General features: G+C 33.6%; 1 pseudogene; it reads left to right on the plus strand.

Annotated features, from left to right (window-relative positions):
* The first annotated feature begins 8,964 nt into the window (after window positions 1-8,964).
* LOC117085543 lies at window positions 8,965-10,138 on the plus strand (annotated as a pseudogene).
* The last annotated feature ends 6,787 nt before the right edge of the window (window positions 10,139-16,925 follow it).

Genomic DNA, 16,925 nt, shown 5'->3' on the forward strand with positions numbered 1-16,925 from the left:
TTCTGTTCCATTGGTCTACATGCCTGTTGTTATATCGATGCCATGTTGTTTTGGTAACTTGGAATATGCCTTGCAATATGTTGGGTGGTGTTGAGAGGAGGTGCCTGCTGGGCTTCCTGGGTCAAACAGGGACCCAGAAAGCTGTGAAACTCACTCATTTACTGCATGAGGACTTACTTCGATCCTGGATGAATAATATTGAAGATACATGCTTAAAATATTCCTAACTACAGGATTTGTGCATGTGTTTTCTTCCCCAAGAAAGCTATAAACAATGAAATTTTTGCTGTATGTTTCCCTGTGTCCTCTCTCCCTTCCCCCTTCCCCAAAACTAAAGTGAAAGAAATGTTAACTGCCTGTTTTTCTGTAACCAGTGGACCTTATCTACACTCCTAATTCCACTTCCTTGTAAACATCCTTTGTAAAGTCCTGTAAGATCCTGTCTCCTTTGCCATGCCACTGCAAGGTCATAAAGTAGATAAAACCTAATTTTCAATTCCGGTTTTCCTCAAGTTCTAAGATTAAGACATGTTACAAATGGTTAATTGCCTTTGTTTCTGGCTCTGGTAATATCTTCTTGCTGCACATATTTCCCCCCTTAAAGAGTTTAAAAGGCAATCATATAATCCAGCTCTGTTTACTCATTCATGACCCCTTCCACACTGTGGAAGCTTTGTACTCTTGCTCTGCTCAATAAAACGTACTGCTCACTCTCAGTCCAGGTCTCTTTCACTTGCCGTGGTCAGCCACAACACCAGTTTTTGGCGTGGCTAGGCAAGAACCTTAGGCGTTACAATGTGATGCCCCCAGATTTGTTCTTTTTTCTTAGTCTTGCTTTGGCTATGCTGGGTTCAAAGCTGAGAATCAAATAACAACTCATCCATTTTCATAATAGATGTAAAAAAAAAAAGAAAAAAACACTTTTTTCTCATCTTTAATCTACCTTTAACCCTCCTTTAATCTACACATGAGGGAAGCACTTTATGATCAAACTAGTCCAGATTGACAGAATTCTACTTGTCTTTGTCACTTAAATGTCTTATCATTAACCAATTCTCAAAAAAAAAAAAAATTCTCCAGTGTAAGGTGTGATTAAAAACACACATATATATATTTATAATTTTATACACATAAACAAATCATGTAATCTATAGATACATACACACTAAAACATTGATGAGATAGAGAAATTATAGAAATTTTCATGAATATATCTTACCAAGAAGGTGAAAAATCTCTACAAAGAAAACTACAAAACATTGAGAAAAAGTCATAGATGACATAAATGGTAATACAGCCCATGCTCATGGATGGGTAGAATCAATTTTGTGAAAATGAGCATTTGCCAAAAGAAATCTATAAATCTAATTCAATTCTCATTAAAATGTCATCATCATTCTTAATAGAACGAGAAAAAACAATCCTAAATTTCATATGGGTTTTATTATCATTTTCAACCTTTAATAACAATCGTAACTCCTTAATTTTAGATTAAGATCATATAGAAATTGCACTCTAAAGGGACTTAGTGAATTTTCTATCTTGCTAAACATGCATGTACATATACATGTCCATTTCTTTTTAAACAAAACACGTCATCAGTTAACTAGCTAATAGATATGTTGTGAAATTCAATGTGTATTTCGAAGACAGCTTGAAATACTTATTATTCTACATAACTATACTTTAAATAATCGTATCTTTTTTCTTATTTTCCAGTCTTTTGATTTATTTCTCCTATGAATATAATATGGAAATATAAACTTTTTCGCATGTCAAAAAATATGTACAAAGAATTTAAAAGTTTATAAATTTTGTGGAAAATAGCTAAATCAAGTCATAACCCTCCTTTAATCTACACATCAAGGAAGCACTTTATGATCAAACTAGCCCAGATTGACAGAAATCTACTTGTCTTTATCACTTAAATGTCTCACCATTAACTAATTCTCACAAAAAAAATTCTCCAGCTTAAGGTGTGATTAGAAAAAGATATATATATATGCATATTTATAATTTTATACACATAGATAAATCATGTAATCTATAGACACGTACACACTAAAACATTAATGAGATAGAGAAATTATACAAAATTTCATACAAATCATCCAGGAATTAATACAGATATAAAGACAAACAGAACTTATATAGTGCCAAAGATTAATAATGTTGTTTTATCATGATTATAAACCTGAGTTATTTCACATAAAACTTATAACACACATAACAAAAGACTGGTATCCATTGTTCAGTGAGAACTACAAATCACCAACCAAAAGAGACTAACAATCTAATTAAAAAAATGATGAAAATGTGAAGAAGTAATTCAAAATAAAAATGGCCAATAAGATATAAAAGACTAAAAAGTTACTCATGCTGATAAAAATAGAACTAATGTCAACAAATTAATGCCATAGAGAAGATTTGCACCCCATAAAAACCTGAGAAATCTATTTTTGAGGGGTATAATTTGAGCCAATACTCTTAAATAAAATGTAAATATGCCATTTGAAACTGAAGTTTTACATCTAGAAATTTATCATGTAGAAATCCTTGCATACAAGCAGATGAATGAACCAAATTTCTCTAGCACTTAAATGGCTTTCAGTCAATGAACACATACATGTACCTCCAACAAATGCTTGAATGTAACCACTGCAGAGAACAGGCTGATTATCACATTACTAAACAGAAAAAGAAGTTTCCAGAAAAACAAAAAAAGTGTTTTTTGCAATAAAATAAAATATACATAAGCTAGTATGAAGAAGAAAGAATCTCAAAAAATACAGGTAATTCCAATGATGATAATTTAAATTTCTATTGTATACAATTATGCAATGTTTAACTTTCCACAAAGTTTTCATGTATTAATTATGAGACTTAAAATTTAATTAGTGAAATAAAAACATCAATTCAGGACAGGAAGTTCCAAAATGTAACATCATGTTATTAATTCACTAGTGTCATTCAAAAACTTGATAATGTTTCTTGTATATCATCTATTTTATTCACTTGTAGCTTGCTTTTAGGACATTTGTTCTATTTTTAAAAATATGTATGAATAGGATACAATGTTTAAAAATTGCAATAATTATAGAAATCTAAATTCATGTAATTTTGATATTTTTTCTATAACTATTTTTAATATTTTATGAATCATACAATAGTTTAATAACTTCTGCTGCCTTCTTCGAAAGGTTTTATTTGTTGTTATTTTGAGACATGACTATAAATACATTGGCAATTTTCCTATCAAGTAATATCCCCTCCCTTTGAAGTTTGGCAGACTTTGTAGCTGTCTCAACACAAAGAATGTAATGGAAATAATGCAGCTAAACTTTCAAAGCTCTGGTAGAAACACAGCACGTTCTCTCTCTGTTTCTCTCTTTCAGTTTCTTCCTTTCTTGTCTTTTTTTCTCTCACTATTACACAACAACTCAATCTGTAGTCCCCATAACAAATGACAATTTTATAGAGACATAAATATATGCCTAAGAAATCCTGGTAACCCACCAGCACTCTGAGCTTTTCAACACGAATCACTAAGTATGTTAAGTGAATGATCTTCAGATAATTATAGACTCAGGCACCATAGGAAATAAGAAACTCTGTAGAAGGAACACACAACTGAGCCCACCTAACAACTACACTTTGAAAATATCTGCACCCAGAGTAAGAGAGTCAACATAACATGGTAGCTAAGAGCTGGCACTCTGGATCAAGATGGCCTTTATTCAAGTCTTAGAAATCACTATATAATGACGTGGGGTTCGACAAGTTATGGTGACTTTATTTGCCTCAGCTTCCTCACCAATGAAATAGCAATGATTGTCATTGCATTATCAATATCATGGGATTAATGAAAGAATGAAGTCATTAATATTGCAAAACACTAACAATTGTGTGTACAGCAAAATAAAATTGGCACTATTATGATAAATTAAAAAATTTCCACGGTAATAATTTTAGTGTTCATATAATTGCATAATATATTAGTTTCAAAACATATTATGTTTCTAATGTAAATGATAAAAATGACAGCATTTACTATTTCAAGCACATGGGAATTAAATTTGTAGCATAAACCAAGGGCTGAAAAACTATGTCTTCTTGGTCAAATCCGGTCAGCCACTTGTTTATTTAAAGAATAATTGATATAGGAATTTCACACCACAAAATTATACACTTAAACCATTTAACGTGTATGATTCACTGGCATTTAACACATTTGCCAGTACCACTACTATCTAGATCCAAAGTAATTGTTTTCACTTCAAAAGGAAGATTTACACCTATTAGATAGTCATGTCACATTCTTCTATTCTCTATGCCTTGCAACCTGGCATTATGTGTTGGCATCATTCTATAATCCATTGGGTAATACTTTTTTAAAAATGCAGGTAAGTATATAACTTCAACAAAGTGTTTTACTTTTTCTTATTTCTAACGTGTCCTATTTGTTTCTAAATAGCAATTCTATGATGTATAAAATTAAACTTTTCTTTCTAATTTCTCTGTTATTAAGTATATTCAGAGGTGTTGTGATTTATACTGTTATGAGTTCTTTCCAATTTTATATTGAAGTATCTTTCTTGAGAATGGCTGTAAACCAAGATCCTGGAAAGCTCTGACAGAGGTGGGGAAGTGAGTTTCAGATATATGAGTCAGGTCAAATATATTGAAATGAGAAAGGAAGAACAAAATGCATAAAATAGAAGAAATTTGTTACTCACAGTTCCTAAGTGATGTTAGGGATGGTGATAAGAATGTGACAGAAAGTCCAGAAGTGACAGAGAGCTCAACCAGCTGTCTGGAAGTGGAAGGGGAAACCCCTGTGGGAGGGCTTTTGTTAAGGACCATGAGTATTATTTCCTAGGCTTCTCTGCACGAGTAGAGGAATGGCTGGATTAAGGGAACACACAAGAAGGGGAAAATTATTATATGACTCTGGTATTGATCATTAGGTTATATCATGGTCATTACATCTGTGATATGTTGCATTTCTGGATCATTAGGATGAGAAACAAGTAAACTCTATCTCAAACAACTACATGAGGAAGGGAAGTTTTAACAAAGCCAAAAGTGACAAGCTATGACTAGATCTTAAACAACTCATATTAAGCCTAAAAATGAATGCTGAGGCAGAACAAACTTATGATATGAAGATAGAACGACATTTTAGAAGAAAACATGTCCTGGCCAATGCCAGATTGGTAGCATAAAATGAATCAGCTCTGAAATGTAACAAGAATAAATAGTGAAAATTGTTTTTAGAGATAACTATGTAATCATATTCGGAGAGGTTGACTACTGTGGCATGCACCTATAGTCCCAGCTACTCAGGAGGATGAGAAGGCAGGATAACTTGAGCCAAGGAGTTCAAGGCCAGCCTGGGCAACTTTGTGAAACCCCATCTCCTCACCATTTTCCAGTTTAGGTAAAACGTAGTGCAGCTCACAGCCAGCACTTATTTAATCTTATATAAATACACTCCTTGAGGATGAAGCAAGTCTGACTCTTTTTCAGTGTGAACATCATTATAAAAACTCTTCTTGGAGTTATTTCTAAAGAGAGCTAACATCAGAATCGTCTGAATCATCTACTTTAGAAAAATTGAATTCAGGTTAATCTTCAGCCAACAACTGCTCGAGAACAATGTTAATATCCTACATTTTCTAGAATTTGACATTTTCAGCAATCGAAAATGTCTACATTTTGTAAATGGAAATAGCACTACTACCAATAGAATGCTAAAAATCTAATGCTTTTTTTGTTTGTTTGTTTCCAAAGTTGGCATGCTAAAGGAATGAAAAAATAATAATAAAAACTAGATATTTTGTGACAAAATTATCTCAAGATAAATGCTGCATCTGCAAGTACTGCCAGTGAGTATTCTCTGGGCAAACAGAGAAAGGGTTTAAAAAATAAAATTAATTAACAAATTTAACAGTATGCTAGGAATTGCCCTCAAAACATGCAGCAAACAAATAAACATTTATTAAGGAACACACTAAGGGTTGTTTAAAATAGCAAGAGCTTGTGGCATTAAACAAGGTCTTGTTTGCTAGCCTACCTTCCCTCAGTACAACAGAAATTGTACTGCAAGCCGGTGGAGACAAGAACATTGGACTCCCCCTCTGTGAAACTTCTGCAAGAGGACTATATTATCTTTTTGGGAGGGAATAAGCTTCCTAAATTTTTCACACAGAGACACCTCACCTATGTGTTACAGAGGCTAGATTTCCAGCAAGAGAGGTGAAAAAAGTTTCACTTCTTTCATGTAGCCACTGTCAAAGCACAGAAGTTTTACTCAGGCACAGTGTACTAAGAACTCTGAGTACCAGAGTCATTACGATAGTTCATTTATAGGATGGAGGTTCAATGAGAGAAGAAGCAAATCAAGACTATAGCCTAGCACCTTACTCTTAGTGGCACAAACAGAAGTGTGCCACTGCCCGTGCCCCTAGCTCTGGAGCAAAGGTTGATGATACTTTTTTCCCAAGGAAAGAGTCAGACCATTAAACAAAGAGTTCTAAAGCTTTCATGACAGCAATTCACTTTATGTGAAAAAAATGTGTAGGAAATTCAAGCATAAGCATGTGGTCAAAATATGAAGAGTTTTTTGGTAACTGCTAAGTAGGTGGTAATTTCATGAGTGATGCCAATGAGACCATAAGAAAGCTAACTAATCAGAAAAAAAAGACAGAAAAGAACATTGTTTTCTGTGTTCATATCACCCTGAAATGCCTCAGAATCTATCACTGTAAAAGTGCCTAAATGTTATTGGTTCAGACTATGAAGTAATTTATGCCCAAAGGGCAATACCAAAAGAAAAAGATCAATCAGCGAATAATTTGTGAAGGTTAAGAGGTAGACTGAGCATGTAAAACAAACAACCAAAAAAAAAAAAAAAAAAACAGAAAAGAGTCAAAGAGTGTTCCTATTAAAATCACTGTTATTCCAGGGTTTGTGAAAACACCCAAGGGTGCACTTTCTGAGTAGAAACACCAAGGAAATAACACTGCAAGGGAAAAAAAGACTTCATTAAAATAATCCATTTCCTCACCAAACAAATTAACAATTAGAATTAAAAGAAGATGGGGGTATAATTTCCAGAGTAACTATAACATATTATCTAAAATATTGAGGGTTTTACAAATTTTAACAGGCATATAAAGAAATAGGAAAGTGGGACTGCTATATGGGGAAAATAGGCAATAAAACATGCCTGTGAAAGGGATGAGTTGGGTTGGGTGCAATGGCTCACACCTGTGATCCCAGCACTTGGGGAGGTCACGTTGGGAGGATTGCCTGAAGTCAGGAGTTCAAGACCAGCCTGGCCAATATGGTGAAACTCCGACTACTAAAAACACAAAATTATCTGGGTCTGGTGGTGCATGCCTGTAACCCCAGCTACTTGGTAAGATGGGACAGAAGAATTGATTGAACCTGGGAGGTAGGGATTGCAGTGAGTCAAGATCGTGCCACTGCACTCCAGCCTGGGCAATTGAGTGAGGCTCTGTCTGGAAAAAAAAGAAAAAAAAAAGGATGAGTTGTAGATTTAACAGGCAAAACTTTAAATTAGACATTATAAATATACTCAAAGACCTAAAGGAAATCACATATAAAGCTGAAAATTAAGGTACAAAGACAATGTTACATTCAATCGAGAATATGTAGAAAAAAATAGAAGTTATATTTTTTCAAAGAACCAAGTGAACATAGTGGAGTGAAAATATAATAACAGAAATAGAGAATGCACAAGCAGGATTCTGCTTCATATTTGAGGAAGAAAAATAAGAGCCAAAAAAATGCTGAAGAGAGATCAGCAGAGATTATATAATCCAAAGAACAGAGAAACAAAAAATGAAGAGAAATAAACAGAGCCTTATAGACTCTTGGGACACACTTAAGCACAGCAAAATAGGCCAAATAGGAGTATCACATGAAGAAGAGAAAGATTCAGTGGAAAATATTCAAAAACAATGCTCCAAATATCCCATAAACTATTTTAAAAACACTAATTTACACATTTCAGATGTTCTGTAAAATTTTAGGTTAGGGTAAACACAAAAAGATCCAAACAGAAACACAATAAAAATAGGTTGAAAACCAAAGGAAGAAAATTATAAAGTACAAAGACTAAAACAAGTAACCACATATAAGGGAACTCAGATACCATCAATAGCTGACTACTCATCAGAAACAATGCTGCCCCTAATGCAATGGTATGTCACATTCAAAGTACTGAAAGAAAAAACTGCCAACCAGAAATTCTTTTTAATACAAAATCAAAATCATCTTTAAATATTGATGATGAAATAAAGACATTTCTAAACAAACAAAAACAGAAAGTTATTGCTAACTAATCTGCCTCACAATAAATTCTAAAGAAAATTTTCCAGGCTAAAAGTAAATAAACACAGAAAGCAGTGTGAATCCACATAATAAAAAAATACACTTGAATAAATAATTATGTAATTGTAACAGATAATATAAATTCATATTTATTTAACTTTCCTAACAAATTTAAGAAGCAATTATATAAAGCATATATATAGATATAGTTGTAATGCTGAACATTTAACTTATACATATGTAATATATTTGTCAATAACAGCACTAAGGATGTATGTGGATGCAAAACTCTACTGCAGCAAGGAATGACAACAAGAGGAGAGGGAGATAGGGAAGGATGGCAGGCAAGGGAGGAGGAACGTGGGTCGGCGAAGGTGCCTCCACAGGGACTTGCCACCATTAACCCTGCTGCCTCCAGCACAGCCTCGGTGTCTTGGAGCTGATGCAGTCAAGACACGTTCAGGAATTGAGAAAATATGAGGGTGGCCCTTCTCAACCATGTCCCTGGTGAAAATCAAACACTAATTCTCTGAGACATCTGAGGTAAGGTATCAACTGTGTGGGATACTACATAAATCCTAAAAAAAAAGCAATAAAGTGGCAATGTCTCAGGAACCAGCCCCACCTCTACCTAGAGAAATGTCTTCTTGTCCCATAGTAGAAAGCTAGTGTTATACACAGGTCAAAGTAGTAAAGTGTTCAACACATAGACCATTAATAACTTCAGTTTTTGTCAAGAGGAAATGGGTGAGGTGTTAAAAAGTTCAACATTTTCACTTGGCCCAAATGACAAAATGAAATGGTGCCTGAGGGTAAACACAAAGGGATTAGATAACGAAAGTAAAGACTTCTTGTCCTTATATTTGCTTTTAGTCAGCTTGCCAAAAAGTGAAGTGTGAGCAAAATTCAAATTTTCCCTTCTGAATGCCAAAAGGGAAGAAATAAAAGCAATGAAAAGCCGAAGAGCATATCAATTCATGCAAGGGAAAGACTGAGATTTTAAAAATTTCATTAGAGGGAGCCTCTAGCTTGACGAAGCTTATAGTCTTTTACCACATGACAAGCTTACATTATTTTGCAAAATGAGTGTGGTCCAAGACTCAGTAAACATATCAGGACATACTAATACAAATACTTTGAAGGTGGCTGAGTGTCGACTAGAAGATGTAGGTAATCTCTGGGAAAACATGAGATTTACAGACTGCAGTTTTGTTGTGAGAGGACAAGAATTTAAAGCTTTTAAATCTGCTTGTACCTCAATTCCCAGTTTTTAATGCCATGTTTGAACATGAAATGGAAAAAAGCATAAAGAATTGAGTGGAAATAAATGATTTAGACGCTGATAGTTTTAAAGAAATGATGAGATACATTAACACAGGGAAAGGACTAAACCTTGACAAAATGGCTGAAAACTTGTTGGCAGCTGCAGACAAACATGCACTGGGAACAGCTGAAGGTCATGTGTGAGGAAGCTTTGTCTAGTAATCTCTCAATAGAAAATGTTGCTGATACCCTTGTCCTTGCAGATTTGCACGTTGCAGAACAATTGAAAGAACAAATCATAGACATTATTAATAGGTGCATTGTACTTCGACAACTTGGATGTAAACATAAGAAAAACTGGAACAGCAGCCAAGCAACTGATGTAATGGAAACATCAAGCTGGAAGTCCATGATTCAGTCTCACCCTTACTTAGTAGCAGAAGCCTTCTGAGCACTAGCATCTGCACAGTGTCCACAGTTTGACATTCCACATAAACGGCTAAAACAGTCCTAAATCTTCTGTGAACAATTGAAAAATAGAATTGACTTTCAGTCATTCAAGTCCAGAAGGATTCTAAAAATAAACCATAAATCATAAGGAAGAGTTGTTTCTGTTATTTGGTCCACAGAACAGAAGCTAAAAAAGCATATTGCTTGCATTTCAGGTGGATAATTAATGGTTTACTCTTTAGCTTTAAGTTAGACTGATTAATTCACTTCAAGGCCTTAAATTATTTTCAGTGACTTATCTTGTTTGTATAATGCTTTAATTTTATCTATTATGACTTGTCATTTTGACCAATGCTATGCAGGATTGTATAAACTAGCTTTATAATGCAGCACTATTGATAACTGAAGATTTTAAGTTTCAAAAGGATCTTTTATTTTGAAAAAGAAAAGTGAATTTTATAGGGTTCATCCTATGCTGTCTCAAGGTTTAATATTAAATTCTCTTTAAAAGCACTTGTATTGGCATTTACCAGTAATGTCTTCAATCTAAGTTCTGTAATTATGAGAGAACACATTTACCTTCAAAGTAAGTTACAGCAATACACTGCTTCAATTCTAATTTATTTTTCATTTCAGGGGGCAAATAAACAATGAGTTGGCCCAGATTTTTAGTGAAATTTGTGATGTTTTTCTTGTATGTTAACTGTCCCACAAACTGTGGGTTTATCTAAGTTTACAATGATTGAGAAGTGAATGAGGTTAAGATATCATGAAGAAAGCATGTATTGTGTGGAAGTAATTTTTTTATTTATAGTGACCTACATTTATATACACATGTTAAGAGTAAGGATGACCAAATGTAAATTTAATGAATTAACAGATATATATATATACTTTCACTTTTACTGTGTAACTTTTGTATGCTAAATGGTACATATTTATTTTTGCTTTTGAGCAAATTACTGGGTAGAATTAATTGTATCTTAACATTCGAAATAAATTTTTAGAAGGAGACAACTGGGATGTTTGTGATAATAGATAAGAAAGATATTCTTGATTGTATTAAATGGTTTTGGATTGCAGAGATTCATTATTGAATTTACTCCTGTTTTTTCACACTTTACAAAATATACCTAACTATAAATGAACCTTGGATAGTCTACCCTCCTTCAAAAACTGAACTGAAGGCCGAGGCGGGTGGATCACACCTGAGGTCAGGAGTTCGAGACCAGCCTTGCCAACATGCTGAAACCCTGAAACTGTGAAATCATACATAGATGATTGATAGATTTGCTTTCTTTATAATCATCAGATATGAGAATGCAACTTATGAAACAAGTGAATATAAGTAAATTCACTCCCACTTCATTGCTTTAGAAATGAAAAGCTTAATGTTATATTTGGAAGATGAAAGCAAATGTAGTAAATACACTAACAAAAAAGATGTGGACCATTAGCAATTTGTTACTCTTCTTTACACTGGAATTATGTCCGCCTAATGATTACTTAAATATTTGAATTTTTCATTTATTATCTCAATATCTAAGTCACTGTGTATAAAACATCATGATTTTATTTAATTTGATTTAATATAAAATCAAGTCAAAGAAATATGGTTGTTCTATTTACTTCAGTTTTCTAGTAGTTCTCATTACTTACCCTGCCTTGTCCTAATTTCCTTATCAACCATATGGAAAGCATTTAAGTAGGTGATATCCATCTTTTTAGAACTCTTTTTGGTTTTTGTTTTTTTGTTTTTTTGAGATGGAGTCTCTCTCTGTCACCTAGACTGGAGTACAGTGGCACGATCTCAGCTCACTGCAACCTCTGTCTTCTGGGTTCAAGCAGTTCTCTGCCTCATCCACCCTAGTAGCTGGGATTACTGGTGCCTGCCACCATGCCCAGCTAATTTTTTAAATATTTTTATTAAAGCCAGGATTTCACCATCTTGGCCAGGCTGGTCTTGATCTCTTGACCTCGTGATTCACCCGCCTCGGCCTCCCAAAGTGCTGGGATTACAGGCGTGAGCCACCGCGCCCGGTCCCTTTTTAGAATTCTAACAGACATGCTCTAATTTGAATTTGACTCATAAAACAAAGTACTTTATCTTTTTTTTTTTGAAGTTTTAAGTTCAGGGGTACAAGCGCAGGTTTGTTACATAAGTCAACTTGTGTCATGGGGGTTTGTTGTACAGATTATTCCATCACCCAGGTATTAAGCCAAGTATCCATTAGTTATTTTTCTTGATCCCCTCCCTCCTCAAACCTTCCACTCTCTGAAAGTCCCCAGTGTGTGTTGCTACCCTCTGTGTGTCCATGTGTTCTCATCGTTAGGCTCCCTTATCTATATGAATCTGTGGAAATTTGATGACAGAAAATCAGATACCTTAGTATGATTACTCAGCTGTACAAGTGGGTAGTCCAGAATAACCTTCTTGGTAAGACTCTGAAGAATAAATTTTTGAAAACTTGAGTAACAGCCAATCAGGATAAAAATAGTACAACAGAAAATGTGTGATTCACCATTTGTTATTTAAAAACTCAAAAATAAAATCTTACTTCTTTTCATTTATGTTCCGGTCCTGGGGGGAAATATAATAAACTACAACTGTTGGCATTTTATTATATACAGTCACATTTTTTTATGACCAGAAACAAACTAACTTTATTTCAAGTGTAGTTACATCTCACAAATAATTTTTCAACAATTTTCTGGGTTGTCCGTCTCCTAATTCAAATGTTACACCTACCCTTTTCTCCTAATAGCTAGATATTTCAAATGTAGATGAAAAATAACAGCCCTTCTTTTACTACCAGCGACTTCATTTTCTCTGGGAATAAATCCCTAGTCTTTATTATGAAGTGGTAACACATTTTGTGATGGAGAGTGGCCTGTCCTTCCTTTATTCGAGCATCACCACCACCCCACTCCCTGCTGCTCTGGACACCATGTCCTATCACACTCAGTGACTTCACTATTTCTCTAAGAGAACATGTTCTAGCATGCATAATGCTTTTTGGGGGCTGGAGTAGGGAATATGCAGTTTTCTTTATCCACAGTGTGCTCTTTCTGTTTGTCCACATGAAATCTTGCATTCATTCTTCAAGTCACAAGTCACGTATCACTTCTTAAATGTGCAGTCTTCACTTATCACCCCAGAGGACTTGGTGCTTCTTTCTCTGAGATCTGAAAGTAATTTTAGTGCAGTTTGACTGTTACAGTAATTTGTTATCTAGAGAGCATTGCCCATTTCATTGCCTCATATTGAGCATTGCTCATTTTAATTCTAAGACTCTTCACGAATAATTATTCAAAAGTTTATCTAATCCTAGGTCATCTAAAAACCAAAGCTTTTATACCTCATGGTGCAGACAATGACACCAATGAATGGATCTACCTTGGGATCCCTATGGTGGGCCTTCCTTTGTTTGCAGATCAACTCAATAAGTTTGTTCACATAAAGGCTAAGGGGGAAGTTGTTAAAGTAGACTCAAAAACAATGCCAATTACAGATCTGATCAATGCATTAAAAGCAGTCATTAATGACTCTTCATGAATGCAGTTTTTTAACTACATAGTATGTACTGACAACTTCTCACATGAATGCCAAGGAAGCAGCAGTGACCCTAAACATGAACACAATGCTGAGTACACTTTTTGGTAACGCTTAAAAGCAATCGTCAATAAACAATTGTGAGTATCATAATCTTTTTTTTTTTTTTTTTTTTTTTGGTGGTTTTAGTGGAAACATTTGTCAGAGGTTTTAGGATAGCGCATAAGTTTTAAAATAGCCAAAAAGTGAAATAAAAGAAATTGCTGAAAATGGTAACAGAAGGATTATAAGGAAGACTGAGAGAAAAGTTAAAGAAAAGAAGCATGAATATTTTTACAGCACTGACTAATTTTCATCACAGTCATGAGGGTCTTTTCGAATGAGATCTCATCAAATGTTATTCTTCAAGTAAATTTTATTTTGCCTATTGAAGGTATAGAAAGTGATATTATGGGATACAAATACTTAGTGAAAAGGCTACCATAATGAAGCAAATAAACATGTCCATCATCTCACTTTAGTTACCTTTTTTCCTTGTTTTTAAAACTCTTGTAAAGTAACTTATTTTCAGTAAATCAGCAAGACATAATCAATCGCTAATTATCATTATATTTAATGCTTTCCAAATTTTTTATGCTAATATTTTGATCCCATCACTGATAACTTGTAAACAACTAGAGCTTTCAAATTTGCCGTTAAAAATTATTGGGAAAAGAACATACTTTATAAATATAGCCATATTCTTTGTTCTTATGGTTATGGTTGCTTTTGCTTATTTGGAAGATTTATAAAATCAAAAAATAATTGGCTCGAAAGAGATAGATTGGAATATTCCTGTTAAATAGCCAAAATATCTGAAACCAGAAATATATGATTTCTAAATTATTTCAGTACAGACATTAATTTCAGTTTTGCTCTTACTATTATTTTGGTAATATTATAAATATTAATACATATAATGTTGTGTTTAAAAATAAAGATAATTTTTTAATTAGTTGATACCCATTGAATGTACATAAAATGGTGTGCATTATATTGGTAGTTTATATTATGTAACTTCTTGGTTATAATTTTTCCCAATTGTATTAAAAATGCTTATCAGGATTAATTCCCTCCTCTGAAAAACAGAGTCTTCATGCTCTGTTTTTTGAATATCAAAAAGAGAAGTTACCTCATTGCTATTGCTACAGTGCCATACTTTCGCACTTTTTGGTTTTGACTTGGTAAGCCTTGTACTTATATTCATCCTTATTCCTTGTTTATTAGTCCATAATTATTTCAACACTGGAGATAAATGGAACTACCATGCCTCAAAGTAAAATATTAAGCACCACTTAGATTTTAAGATCACAATGCAAGAAAAACTGTAATACTAGTGAACATTTACTGAGAGTCTCTTTATGATGAGAATAATTCTACCAAGTATCCTAAGAATCATTGCATGACTACTCACAATAATCAGATAAGAAAGATACCATTCTTATTCATTCAATTTAACAATAAAAGAAAAAACTAGGAACAGATACATAAAAAAAAAAGGACCAGTAGATATCAGTTCATGATTCAAACTAAGACCATTTACTTTTACACTTTTAATCACTAATTCACTGATATAATGTCAATACTAATTCCTGATCAATGCTAGCTTCTTATGAGCTTTGCCCTGACATGGACCTGAACCTTGTCAAACATTTGTCTCCTATCTCTCGACTTTGATACTATTTTGAAATTTGCACACCAGGTTCATTACAATTTCATTAAAGGCTAATTCAACCTCTGTATTCCGAAATGATTTCTTTTTATCCTTTGGACTTAACTAATTTTAATTTCTAGGATAGAAATACTTGTCCTCTCTTCAATTCTCCTTTCACATCTTGAAATCTTATGCATCCAGCAAATTCTAACCCATAAACTAAAATCTCTATAACCACCATGAAATAAAATATTTTTTCATCTACTTTTATGTGGCACTAATTTCTGACATCTACACAAAAATTTCACATATTTATAATTTATATTCTATAAGTTTATGTCTATTTGATTTTCCTTTAGTTATAAAGACAATGTTATATGGTTATCAATCATTCATTATGATCAGCTTATGAAGTCCATGGACCAAACAGTCTACTGGATCAAGTTTGTCATGCGCCACAAAGGAGTCAAGTACTTGCTGCCACCTACCAACAATCTCACCTGGTTCCAGTACTGCTCTCTGGTTGTGCTGGCCTGTGAGGCAATTTTTACTCTTTTTCATAATATGTTGCTTGTTTGATGATCAAAAGTTTGTTAAGACCAGAAACAAAAGAAAAGAGAGTAGCACTGTTTGAGATCTAAAGCAGGCAGACATGATAGGGAAGGTCATGACATTTAATTCCACCACTACTCATCAAGGTGTTGCAAAATTCTCCTCTACATTTCACAAGACATGTGCCTCTCCTGATTTATTTAAATATTTTGCTCTTTGTTAAACATTAGGTAATAAACAATTTTAATTTCAGAAAACTTAAAATAACTCCATTTTAATGCTTGCTTATGTATATTTCTAAACTGAAAAAAAAAATGAGATTCACTGGAAACTCAGGCTGTTTATTTGAGAAGTTCAGAAATAGCGTGTTTCTACCATGCATTTTTAGACATCTCTTTTGTATTTTTATGTTATTTTATTTCCAACATTTATTGTAAGTGCAGAGGCACATGTGCAAGTTGTGCAGGTTTGTTACATAGGTAAAGAAAACTCTTCTATATAAACACATACAATGATATGGATTATATGTGTCCCTGTCAAGAAAAACAGCAAGATCCTTCTTAAAAATGGCAAGACAGATTTTATTCTGACTACTGAAGTAGGAGATAGAGACTACAGTATAAATTGAGTTCAACTCTAACTAAGACAAAGGTAACTGAGGCTTGGCTTTTAAAGAGAAAACTGATATGAATAAAAATGAGGAATGAAAACAGAAAATTACATAAAAATTAAGTGGGAAATAATTGAAAACTATTAGGCAAGGTGGGTTAGACAGTGTATGTTTTGCAGTTTGGCAGGATCACATTATTTTGAGCCAAGACCTACCATGGAAGCTAGGGTGACCGTTAAAGACAAATTTATGACCTAGTGCACATATAAGCTAAGCAAAACTTGGCCAAGTTTCTTAACATGGTGTTTATACAAGTCTTTTGTGTTGCATTGGAGTTTAAAGCTCAAATCCTTCATGAAATACAAAATATTTGTTAATGAGAATGTTGTTTGTTTCAAAATTATAGATGGTCGTAACTGACTTCCTATCCAAAACTATGCAAC

This window comes from Trachypithecus francoisi, unplaced genomic scaffold (genome assembly GCF_009764315.1).
Source record: "Trachypithecus francoisi isolate TF-2019V2 unplaced genomic scaffold, Tfra_2.0 Lachesis_group1, whole genome shotgun sequence".
Taxonomy (NCBI): domain Eukaryota; kingdom Metazoa; phylum Chordata; class Mammalia; order Primates; family Cercopithecidae; genus Trachypithecus; species Trachypithecus francoisi.